The sequence below is a fragment of the Canis lupus genome, chromosome 20 (genome assembly GCF_011100685.1).
Source record: "Canis lupus familiaris isolate Mischka breed German Shepherd chromosome 20, alternate assembly UU_Cfam_GSD_1.0, whole genome shotgun sequence".
NCBI classification, from domain to species: domain Eukaryota; kingdom Metazoa; phylum Chordata; class Mammalia; order Carnivora; family Canidae; genus Canis; species Canis lupus.
In genome coordinates, this window is record NC_049241.1 from 42,245,603 (window position 1) to 42,258,156 (window position 12,554).

The 12,554-nt window shown below is 44.5% G+C and overlaps 1 protein-coding gene across 1 annotated transcript in view; it reads left to right on the forward strand.

Annotated features, from left to right (window-relative positions):
* CCDC12 (coiled-coil domain containing 12) overlaps positions 1 to 12,554 on the forward strand; it is a 51,138-nt gene that overhangs the window by 674 nt on the left and 37,910 nt on the right. The window lies entirely within an intron of this gene.

Genomic DNA, 12,554 nt, shown 5'->3' on the forward strand with positions numbered 1-12,554 from the left:
AAGTCAGGGTGCACGTCAGGGAAAGAGGAGGGCTCTTAGTTCTTTCCAGGCTGCTTCTCTGGGGATGGACCTCCTGGTCCCCTTAGTGACCGAACTTGGAAGCATCTTCCTCTCTTCCGTTAGACGCCAGATGGTCCGAAGATTCCCTTTCCGCTTTGTTGATCTTCCCGAGCAATCCGCAAGAAGGAGAATCCTGAGGTTCATTACCCGTGTGCAAACCTTGGCCCCGCCACTTGGGGCGGTGGGCCTCGGGACGCAGTGCTTCAGCTTGAGCCCGCCTTCCCGTCCTCGGTGGGGCATAACAACCCCTCTGTATTCCCGCTGGGTTACTTTGACATCTGACGGGATCATCTGTATGAAAGAGCTCTAGAGACCTCAGAGGGTGGACGCTGTCAGTTCTGTTGTTGGATGAGCAAAACCCCTCAATCCTACAAAATACAAAGGATGGGAAATATCCAGACCTTTGATAGATGGGGGAAATGGAACTCAAGTTTTCAACTTTAAAGAGGCTGGTCAGTCTGACCTGTTTCCTTTCTGCATGGCGGCCCTGTGGGAAAGTGAAAGGGGAAGTAGTAGCGAGTGAAAGCTAGCCAGATTGGCTTTGGCTTTTGTTGGCCGCTTGTTGGCCCGTCAGACGGTTATGTTTGAAAACTGCCTCGCCTAGGGAAGCTTCAAGCCTCCACCTTCAAGTGGCTCTCCAGCTTGTGCTGTTGGCTTGGGTTTGGGGCCCAGATTACTGGGACTGGGCTTGAGGTCAGAATACAAAGGACAACATAGCATCCTCAGGGCCCATTGCCATGGAAGGATGCCCAGGTCATCAGGAGAACGGGCCTTTAAAGAAGGATTCTCTCAGTGGGCTGGGAAAAATAGGGCCTGATGGTTATTTTTTGTTGTTGTTTCTTTTTTTTTTTTTTTTAATTGTGGCAGAATATATGTAATACAAAGTTTACCATTTGAAACAAGTTCATAATGTTATATGACTGTACAACTATGTCCAGAGATTTTTCATCATCCCAAATGTAAACTCTGTATCCATTAAACAATAACTCCCCATTCCCCTCTCAGCCCAGACCCTGACAACCCCCAATCTATTGACTATTTAGGTATCTTATATAAGTATAATCATATAGTATTTGACTTTCTTTGGCTGGTTTATTTCACTCACATAACATTTTTTTTTAAAGATTTTATTTACTTAATCATGAGGGGGGCGGTGGCAGAGACATAGGCAGAGGGAGAAGCAGGCTCCATGCAGAGAGCTGGATGCGGGACTCCATCCTGGGTCTCTAGGATCACGCCCTGGGCCAAAGGCAGTGCCAAACCACTGAGCCACCAGGGCTGCCCCAGCATAACATTTTTAAGGTTTATCCATGTTGTAGCATATGTGAAATTTTATTCTTTTTTTTTTTTTCATGAGAGACACAGAGAGAGAGGCAGAAACACAGGCAGAGGGAGAAGCAGGCTCCATGCAGGGAGCCTGATGTGGGACTCGATCCCAGGACCGTGGGATCATGCCCTGAGCCGAAGGCGGATGCTCAACTGCTGAGCCACCCAGGCGTCCCAATTTTATTCCTTTTAAACCTGAATAATACTCCTTTGTACTATACCACAATTTGTTTAGCCATTCATTTTGGGTTGCTTCTAACTTTTGGCTGTTATGAATAATGAGTGTATAAATATCTGTTTGAGCCTCTCTTTTCAGTTCTTTTGGGTATGTACCAAGAAGTGGAGTTTTTGGATTATATAAGCAGTTCTGTGTTTAACGTTTTAGGGAACTGCCATGCTGTTTTCCTTAGCAGCTGCATCATTTCACATTTCCAGCAGTAGTACACACGGATTCCAGTTTTTCCATGTCCTCACCAACACTTGTTATTTTCTGTTTTGTTGATATTAGCCATCCTATTGGGTGTGAAATGGTACCACATTGTAGTTTTGATATACATTTCTGTAATGATTATGTAATTATGTAATGTGAGTGATGTTGAAAATCTTCTCATGTGCCTATGGCTATCTATATATCTTTAGAGAAATGTCCATTCAGATTCTTGGCCCATTTTTTAAAAAGATTTGAAAGGAAGTGGGAGGGAGAAGGGGAGAGGGAGAGTCTTCAAGCAGGCTCCCCACTGAGCCTCCCCCCATGGGGCTCCATCTCATGACTTGAGCTGAAACCAGAGTCAGATGCTTAATGGACCAAGCCACCCGGGCGCCCTTTTGCCCATTTTTAAATTGACTTTTGTTGTTGCTGTTGAGTTGTAGAAGTTCTTAATATATTCTGAATACTAACCCCATATTAGATATGGGATTTGCAAATATTTTCTCCCAATTCCAGAGTTGTCTTTTCACATTCCCAGTAATGCCATTTGATGCACAAAGTTCTTAAATTTGATAAAGTCCAATTTATTTTTTTCTTTTGTTGATCCTGCTTTTGGTGTCATACCTAATGAACCATTATCAAATTTTGGATCCTGAAGCTTTTCTTTTATTTTCTTTTAAGAGTTTTTAGTTTTAGTTCTTATACTTAGGTTTTTGATCTATTCTGAGTTATTTTTATGTAGAGCATAATGTAAACATCTAATAGTCTTTTGCATGCAAATATCCACCTTTCCCAGTACCATTTGTTGAAATGACTGTCCTTTCCTCCTTTCCCTATCGAATGGTCTTGGTATCCCCACTGAAATCATTTGACCATATGTGCAAAAGTTTATTTCGGGACTCTATTCCATTCTATTGGTTTATATGTCTGTCATTATACCACTACCATACTGTTTTGATTACTATAGCTTGTAGTAAGTTTTTTTTTTTTTTTTTTTTTTTTAAGATTTTATTTATTTATTCATGAGAGACACAGAAAGAGAGGCAGAGACGCGGGCAGAGGGAGGAAAAGTAGGCTCCATGCAAGGAGCCTGATGCAGGACTCGATACTGGAAATCCGGGATCATGCCCTGAGCCAAAGGCAAACACTCAACCACTGAGCCACCCATGCATCCCACTTGTAGTAAGTTTTGAAGTCAGGAAGTATGAATCTCTTTCAAGATTGTTTTGGCTTTTTGGGATCCTTGAGATTCCATATGATTTTTATTTATTTTATTTATTTTTAAGATTTTATTTATTTATTCATGAGAGACACACAGAGAGAGGCAGAGACACAGGCAGAGGGAAAAGCAGGCTCCATCAGGGAGCCCGACATGGGACTCGACCCCTGGGCTGAAGGCAGTGCTAAACCGCTGAGCCACCTGGGCTGCCCTCCATATGAATTTTAGAATGGATTTTTCTATTTGTGCAAAAAACACCATTGGGATTTTGATACAAATTACATTGAATCTATAAATCATTTTGGAGAGTGTTGCCATCCTAATATGAAGTCTTTCAATCCATGAGCATGTGATGTCTTTCTGTTTTTTTAAGTTGTTAATTTTTATTTAAGTCTTTAATTTTTTTCATCAGTATTCTTTAGTTTTCATCATACAAGTCTCTAGCTCATTGGTGAAATCTATTCCTAAGTGTTTTATTCTTTCTGATGTTGTTGTAAATGAGATTGTTTTCTTAATTTATTTGTTCAGATTGTACATTGCTAGTGTATATAGAAATGCTGCTGATTTTTTTGATTTACAAAAGTGGCATCGTGCAACTTTGCTGAATTTGTGTATTATTCTAACAGTTTTTTTGTGGTCTCTAGACTTTTCTGCATAAAAAATCATCGTCTGTGAACAGAGACAATTTTACTTCCATCCCAATTTGGATGTCTTGTATTTCTTTTTCTTGCCTGATTGCTTTGGCTGGAACTTGGGTATCATGTTGGCTAGAACTTGTGAAAGCAGTCATCTTTGTTTTGTTCCTTATCATGGAAGAGCTTTCAGTCTTTCACCATTGGGTGTGACATTCACTGAGTTTTTCAAATATGGCCATTGTCTTGTTGTTCCTTCTATTCTTAGTTGTGGTGTGTTTTTCACGAAAGAGAGCTGAATTTTGTCACATGCCTTTTCTTCATCAATTGAGATGGTTGTATGATACCGCCCCCCCCGTTTATTCTATTATTCTATTGCATTAATTGGTTTTTGTATGTTGAGCCATTTTTGCATTGTAGGGATCCCTTGGTCCTTGCTGGATTCGGTTTGTTAGTATTTTGTTGAGGATTTTTGCATTCGTGTTCATGATGAATATGAGTTTGTAGTTTTCTTTCTTTCTTTTTTATTTTTAAATAAATGATGGAATGTGGTGTGGCTTTTTGTTTGTTTGTTTTGTTGTTGTTGTTGAGAGAGCTAGAGAGAGCACCAGCAGAGAGAGGGAGGGAGAAGCAGACTTCCTCCTGACACAGGACTCTATCCCAGGACCCAGGGATCATAACCTGAGCTGAAGGCAGATGCTTAACTGACCCGGGTGCCCCAAATTTGTAGTTTCCTTGTAGTGTGTGTGGCTTTGGAATCAAGGTAATACTGAACTCATAAAATGAGTTAGGTAGTATTCCTTTCTCTTCAATTTTTTGGAGGAGTTTGAAAAGGATTGGTGTTATTTCTACTTTAAACGTTCAGTAGAATTCACTGGTAAAACTATCTGGTCCTGGGCTTTTCTTTGTTGGGGTCTTTTGATTACTTATTCAGTTTCCTTATTATAGATGCATTCAGAATTTTTATTTCTTCATGAGTCAGTTTAGGTACATTGTGTATTTCTAGGAATTTTCCTATTTTATCTAGATTTTCCAATTTGTTGGTATACTGATTGCTACTTTAATTGGGTTTGATCTTCATGGTTCTGGCTTCAGAAAGCTCTTGGACATGAACTCATTTCTAAAAAATGTGAAGTCGGAAATCACATGGCTTCTATCTTGGACTAGAGAGTTCACTGGCCTTTGGAGTTTCCTTTCATTCTTTTTAAGGAAGAGTTATTGTGAAGCCACGTTCTTGACGCCATTGGAAGCCTTTTCCTTTCCTGGTGCATCTTTCCTATCCAGGAGCTCCTGATTTTTGTACCCTCTCTTGTCCTTTTCTTGCAAAGAGGAAGTTAGAATTTTTTGTTGACTCTTCAGTTTCTAGGCTGTGGTGTCGGTGGATCACTGGCAGGTGATGAAGTGTTGTTTGGCTTGATTCAAAATGGGTTATTAGAGCTGGTAATTCATCCCTTCAGCAGATGTGTACTGGGTACGTCCTCTGTACCAGTCATTAGGCACTGGAGGTACAGCAGTGAACAGAGCAGATGGAAGTCTCTGCGCTAAGCAGCTTGCATTTAGCTGGAGAGACACCTGCAGCATTAGATAGAGAAGGGCAAGGAGAAAAGGAAAGAAGGAAAGAGAGATGGAGAGTACATAATGCTCCTCTTTTTCTCTGTGGCTCATAACGGTTTAATTCTCTTTATTAAAGACAACAGTGTTTTCAGATTTGTCATGGAAATGGTGCCAGTTGCTTGCTTTATCTTATCTAGGCTTGATGACAACTCTGAAAAGAAGGAAGGAGGAGGGTTAATTGATAGGTGGAAGCACTGAGGCTAATTAATGTGAGGTGGTTTGCCTAAGGTCACACAGCTGGGAGATATCCCCAAGTGAGTGTTAGGAGAGGCCATGGGAACAGGTGGTGTTTCTCTTTACTCACTGACTTGGACTGGTTGCCCAGATGCAAGGTAGGGGCGGCTGGAGACACTTCATTGTATACTTTCTAATACCTTTTGGTTTTGTGAATTACACTCTCAAAACAAACAAATAAAAACACGAAGCAAAACAAAAAAACCCCTCAAAACCCACAATGGTAGAAAAAGAATATAGGCCCCACGTTCAGGCTGCTCTGCTGTGCATGTCTTAATTATCTCTGGATCCTGATTCTGGTCCTCCTTCCCCCGATGAGGATGGGGATACCCTTATTTCCCACAGTTTTGTTTTTTTAATGATAAACATAAACATAAAACTTCCCATTTAAGCATTTTTCAGAGGCGTTAGTATATTCACAATGGTGTACAACCATCACCACTATTTCCAAAACTTTCTCATCACACTAAACAGAAACTCTACCCTCATTAAGCAGTGACTCCCTGTTAATCACACCCCAGCCCCTTATCTATTTGTATCTCTATCAATTTGCCTATTTAAAGTACCTCATCTAAGTGGAATCTTACAATATTTGTCCTTTTGTGTTTCTCTGACTTCACTTAGCATAAGCATAAGTTTTCAGGGTTATCCATGTTCTACCCTGTAAGGGAATTTCATTCCTTTTTAAGGCTGAATTGTATTTCCATTGTATGTATATACCATACACAGTGGATATTTATTCATTAATTTGTTGATGGACACCTTTTGGCTACTGTGACTAATGCTGTCATTGGCATATTGGTGTACCTATTGGCTTATAAGTATTATCTGAGCCCCTGTTTTCAGTTCTTTTGGGTATATGCCAAAGCAGTGGAATTGCTGGATCATATAGCAATTCTATGTTTAACTTTTGGAGGAACTATCAAACTGTTTGCCACAGATACTGCACATTTTCCACTACCACCAGCAATACACTAGGATTCCAATTCCCCTACATCCTTGCCCAACATTTATTTTTCTTTTTTTTAGAAAATTTTGTTTAGATTTTATTTATTTATTTATTTGCCAGAGAGAGAGAGAGAGAGCACAAGCAGGGGCAGCAGCAGAAGGAGAGGGAGAAGCAGACTCTGCTCAGCAGGGAGCCCAATGTGGGGCTCTATCCCAGGGCCCTGGAATCATGACCTGAGCCAAAGGCAGACGCTTAACCCACTGAGCCACCCAGGCATCCCTTTAAAAAATTATAGGATAGGGGCAGCTGAGTGATTCAGTTGGTTAAGCATCCAACTCTGATTTCAGCTCAGGTCTTGATCTCAGGGTTGTGGATTCAAACCTGCATCAGGCTCCATGCTAGATGGAGCCTACTTAAAAACAAATTATGGGGTGTAAAGTTGATCTGGCTGCAACATTTGTCACCACATTGATAGTCAAGTTTGATTTGGCTAATCTGGCTGGCTAGGTGGGTGTTTCTTTCCTCACCACTCCACAAGCATCCCTTGTGAAGCGAAGCTGTGCGCTTGGTTAAAGAGAATGACCTTCCCCAATAGAGGAGGACCGTTTTTCCATCAAGGGTATAGGAGTAGCTGCGCTCCCCTGCTAGAACCTCCAAACAAGCTCTCAAGGTCCACATGTAGAATGTAGGGTAGTCAAGCTTCCAAGATTCCAGACACATCCACGTGAGGTGCTGCATGTGGCAGTCTGCCTTTCTTTAAAAAAAAAAAAAAAAAAGAATTACAGCTATCCCAGTAGGTGTGAAGTGGTATCTCATTGGGGTTTTGATTTGCATTTCCCTGATGATATGTGCTGTTGGGCATCTAATTGGGTGCTTATTTGCCATTAGTATACGTTCTTTGGAGAAAGATTTCTTCATATCCTTGGCCCATTTTTCCATAGGGTCATTTGTCTTTCTGTTGAGTTGTTGAATTCTTCATATATTCTGGATATTAAACCATTGTTAAATATGGGACTTCCAAGTATCCCCCCCCCCATTCTGTGGGTTGTCTTTTCATTCTCTTGGTAGTGTTCTTTGATGCACAAAAGTTTTTGTTTGTCATTTTTTTGAAAAGATTTTATTTATTTATTTATTTATTTATTTATTTATTTATTTATTTATTTATTTATTTGACAGAGACAGAGCACAAGTGGGGGGAACAGGAGAAGAAGAAGCAGGTTCCTTGCTGAGCAGGGAACCCAATGCGGGGACTCGATCCCAGGACCCTGGGATCATAACCTGAGCTGAAGGTAGACACTTAACCGACTGAGCCACCCAGGCACCCTAATGCACAAAAGTTTTTAAATTTTGGTGAAGCCCAAGTTTGCTGTTTTCTTAGAAGAGTACTTTTCGCATAATATTTAATCTCTGCAGTTCCTGAGTGATGTTTCTGTTAGGGTCAATGCCTGAGAAAGTTAGTCAAAGGCCTCAAGTTCATGTTACTTTTCCAGCCCAGGGATTTCTTGGGAGACCTATATGTGACTGGTGAGACTAGAGAGGAAGTAAGAGCGGCCTGCTGCAGGCAGACAAGGGAGCAAAGGGTTCCCTCCCTTGGGGGGCGGGAGTGGCTCCCCACTTTTAGCTCAGTCATCTGATGTGAAGATGAGACCCCTGTAGGATGGGCTTTAGGATCCGGCACTTTCTCAGCCTGCTCCTGCTGCTGGAGAGTAACTGCCCCAAGCGGATGGGCCCCTAGCACTCACTGGCAGGTCCCTCACTGATACCTACCTTGCACATTTTTTTCCTGGAGACATCAAGATTTCATGCCTGGGTTGATTTCACTCGTGGTGTTAGCTTCCTCTCCTCCCCGCACTGGACTCTGAACTGATTTAGTGATAGTATGGAGGAGCCGATACTGACATTGTGACAAATGGAGACAAGATCAGGGCGGTAAGGTTTCCGCATATTATTCTGTAGTAAAGTTTGGTTGTATCTGTGCAACTGGCAGTCTTACAGAGTACTTCCTCGCCAGCCCACCTGACTGAATCCTGAGGGGGCAAGCCAAAGGGTTCAGAGGAGCTGGGATGCCCAAGGTCAAGGGACCTAAGTGACTTCTGGAATGCAGCATGCAACCCCCCCCAGAAGAGTGGGATTCTCTTCAGGGTGCAGCAGTGTCTGTAGGTCAGCCAGCCCAGGATGACAGGTGGGAAGAATGCTGTACTGCTGGTGGTCATTTCCTGGGAAAGCCAGGATAGGTCTAGGGACACTTCACAAGAAGGCAGAGTGGAATTTAGGCCAAACCATGGACGATGGGACTGAGAAGCAAATATTAAAGTAGCTGGAAAAGTATTCCAGGGGAGCAGTTGTGAGGTGGGAACATTCGGTGGGTACAGAGGGGACAGTCGGGATGCGCCAGAGGGTTTGACAGCAAGCAATTGGCAGTGTTAGGGGTAGGGTTCTGTGATAAGATCTGAAAGTGCTGCTGGGTACTTTGGTGGCCAGCTCTGCAGAAGCTCGGGCTTCCAGCCAGGAGGGCAGCCACCTACATTTCTTTTCTCTTTCTTTTTTTTTTTTTTTAAGATTTTATTTATTCATGAGAGACAGAGAGAGAGGCAGAGACACAGGCAGAGGGAGAAGCAGGCTCCATGCAGGGAGCCCGACATGGGACTCATTCCCAGGTCTCTAGGTTCAGGCCCTGGGCCGAAGGCAGGCACTCAACAGCTGAGCCACCCAGGGATCCCCGTCACCTACATTTCTATACTGTATTTGAACTTCATTTCTTGGTGCTTTTCCAGAAGTTCCAAACTGAGTGAGTAGGTGAACCATTCCAGGCTGTGTAGATGAAGCTCTGTGGCACTCTCTACCATGCTATCCAGTAGGCAACGGCCACATCATCCTTCTCTGACCTCTACTCAGAGTAGCCAGAAGGAGGTTCCTAAAGATTGTTAACTTGGCACAAACACTCGTGCACGGCTCTCTGCTTTCATAAGCATTTAGCCTGCATGGGGCTGTCTCTTTGTGCCCTGGGACGGAGAGGCTGGTTGTCCAACAGGCCAGCCCCTCGGGGGTTGCACACAAGCTCAGGAGCAAGGTCTGGCTGTCATCTCCCAGGCTCTGCGGCAGTTCCTATTTCTCACCTGGCTCTAGGGACCAGGGCAGTGCTGGGCAGTGGCACCTGGTGCAGTGATGGCAGTGTTCTTCTCCCTTGAGTATGTGTTGTCCAGAACCACAACTAGTAGCCACATGTGGCTCTTGAGGCCTTGAAATGTGACCAACGTGGTGTTTTATTTTATTCAGTTTTAATTACTTTATATTTAAACAGCCACACTTGACTTAGGGTTGCCTTTTTGGACAGTGTGTCTCTGGAGAACTTGCTCCCTTGTAAGAGACCGTGTCTCTCTCTGGCTAAACTCTCATTTATTGAGATTTATGAGGCAGAGAGTAGGTGGAAACCCAGATGACTGTGAGCTCAGCTTTGGGGAACCGAGGGCTTTGAAGTAGGCAGTCTTCATGGCCGTTGTCTCCAGCAGATGCTTATTTTCTGCCCTTCGGTGTGTGTATCCAATGGAGTTAAATGCTAACACTGCACAGTCAAGAAACGGGCAGTCTGGAAAGTGAGGGTGAGCTCATTGATAATCTTGGACTTGGGTGCACCAGGGATGGTCTTGGCTATTGTGGGCTGAAGGTGGAAGGGGGCACTAGAGGGAAGGGCTGGCCACTGTTGGGGAGACAGAGGGGGAAGGGCAGTGAGATGTGGGGAGGTGGCAGTAGTGAAGAGCCCAGTATTTTGGGTGAGGAGTCAGACTTGTCTGTGCCCTACTCATCCCTCAGGAAATTGCTTCTGACTTGGGCTTGTGTGGCTATATCCCCAGGCGTAACAGCCTGAAGGGTAAGTCAGTAGAGGAGTCCCTGCCTCCATGTTGACAGCCTTTTAGAGATCGGCTGTCATAACATTTACATGGGATTTTGTGACGGGATCTCATGATTTGCTCAATCCAGAAGCAGGCCTTTGAGGTAGGTTTAAAACCATTTATCCCTGTTTAGTAGACCAGGAAGCCCTGGCTGGCAGGACCTCTCATGGCTGTGCTTTGGGATGTTGCTGACCCTAGGATGTTCCTTAAGCCCTGGCCCTGTATCCTTCACTTGTCACTCCCAGGTGCTTGGGAAGAAGTAGCCCGCTGGATGAAGTCTCCCTATCACACACAGAAACTGCTATCAGGCTGCTTGGGGATGCTGGCTGGCATAATGGAGAGCATGGTCTTTGGAGCCAGATGGATCTGGTTTAAATCTCAGCTCCATTCATCACATCTGTGGGACCCAGAGTGGATCTTTAAAACTTTGTGCTTCCTGGGCAGCCCCGGTGGCACAGTGGTTTGGCACCGCCTGCAGCCTGGGGTGTGATCCTGGAGACCCGGGATCGAGTCCCACGTCGGGCTTCCTGTAGGAAGCCTGCTTCTCCCTCTGCCTGTGTCTCTGCCTCTCTCTGTGTGTGTCTCTATGAATAGGTAAACAAAATCTTTAAAATAAAATAAAATAAAACTTTGTGCTTCCTTAGCTTTGTCTGTAAAATCGAGACATGGCTCCTGACCTCATCAGTAGCTGAAAGAACAGAGAAGGATGCCTGTGAAGTGGCTAGTTCAAGGTCTTGCCCATGGGCCTTTTATAAATGTGTGTGTATCTTTTCTTGCCTATGCTGTTGAAGTGAGGAAGTCTGGGTGGTTCTCCAGCCCTCCATGTTGGGTGACAGTGGGTGGAGCTGGCCCTATTTCCCCGAGGGAAGCAAAGACCAGCATCTTGCTGGTCTCATGACATTCTTCAGCCTATCTCCACTTCCTTGAAGGTGCAATTCACTTGTGCAGAGTGTTAGATTAACAAAAAAAGTAGATTTGCAGAGCCACAGCCATGATGGGGTGTGTGTTCCCCCTTCTTCCTAAGGACTCATCTTTTCCTGAAGCCTGCTCAGATGCTGAGGTCTTGGAGCCAGTGAGAGGGAGAACCTTGTAGGTGGGAAGTTTGGGACCTTGACACAGACACTTGATGATGAACCAGTGTTGCAATTTTGGATTGAGTCATCCCTTCTGAGGGCCCTAACTTGTTCATATGTGAAATGAAGATGTTGGGTCAGTCTGAGGTTCTCAGACTTACCTGTGTGTCAGGATCAGCTGGGGAGACAGTGTGTATTCTTTTCTCGGGCTCCACCCCAGATCTACTGTTGAGATCTTGGTATGGAGCTTAGAAATCATGCATTTTTCAAGATCCCGGATGATTCATTTTTCTGCAAGTCTCTAATCACTTCCTTGACATTCTCCCTTGACAAAAGGAAGTAGAACACCTCCTTTCCCTGGAGCATTTGTTGGTCATCCTCACTGCGAAAACTCTGCAACCGGCCATCAAACAAGTATTGAGCACTGACTGTGTGCCAAGCCTGGGGACCCAGATTGTGAATAAGACTACCTCTCTGCCTCAAGGGGCTTCCATGGGAGGGGTGGGTAGACAGTGTATACATGTAAACAGGGAAGATAGTGTCAGAAACTTGTGAGTGCTGGTGTGTGTGTGTGTGTGTGTGTGTGTGTTGAAGGAGAGCCTGTAGCTGTTCTAGGACCGGGAGCCCCCTCTGAGTGGGAGATTGGAGATGTCGATGGTTGCAGGGGAGGGATGGGATGCCAGATCTAAGGAAGAGCATTTGAAGCTGAGTGGAGAACTTGCATTGGCTTGTTTGGGGGGCAGAAGAAAGCCCTGCATGGCAGGTGTCAAGTGAAGGGTTGAGGGGTAGGGTGGGGATGGGAATAGAGAGTCTGTGGCAGGCTGGGGCCACAGGAGCAGGACCTTGCTCTAGGGGGGATGGGGACCCATTGGAGGCCTGAGTGCCAGGTCTTGCCCTGAATGTGTGTGCAGACGGGAGAGTGTCACTTAGGGTTACAGGACATCCCAGCAGGTGGACTGTAGGGGCAAGCAGGCTGAGGGGATGGTAGTGCCTGTTCCTGAGATGAGAGTTACAGGAAGAATGGTTTTGAAGGGGAACCAGGAATCTGATGTGGGCCACATTAGGCCTATTAGCCATCTAATAGGAGGAGAGAGCCTGGCAGGTGGGTGTTGGGACTTCAGAGGGATGCT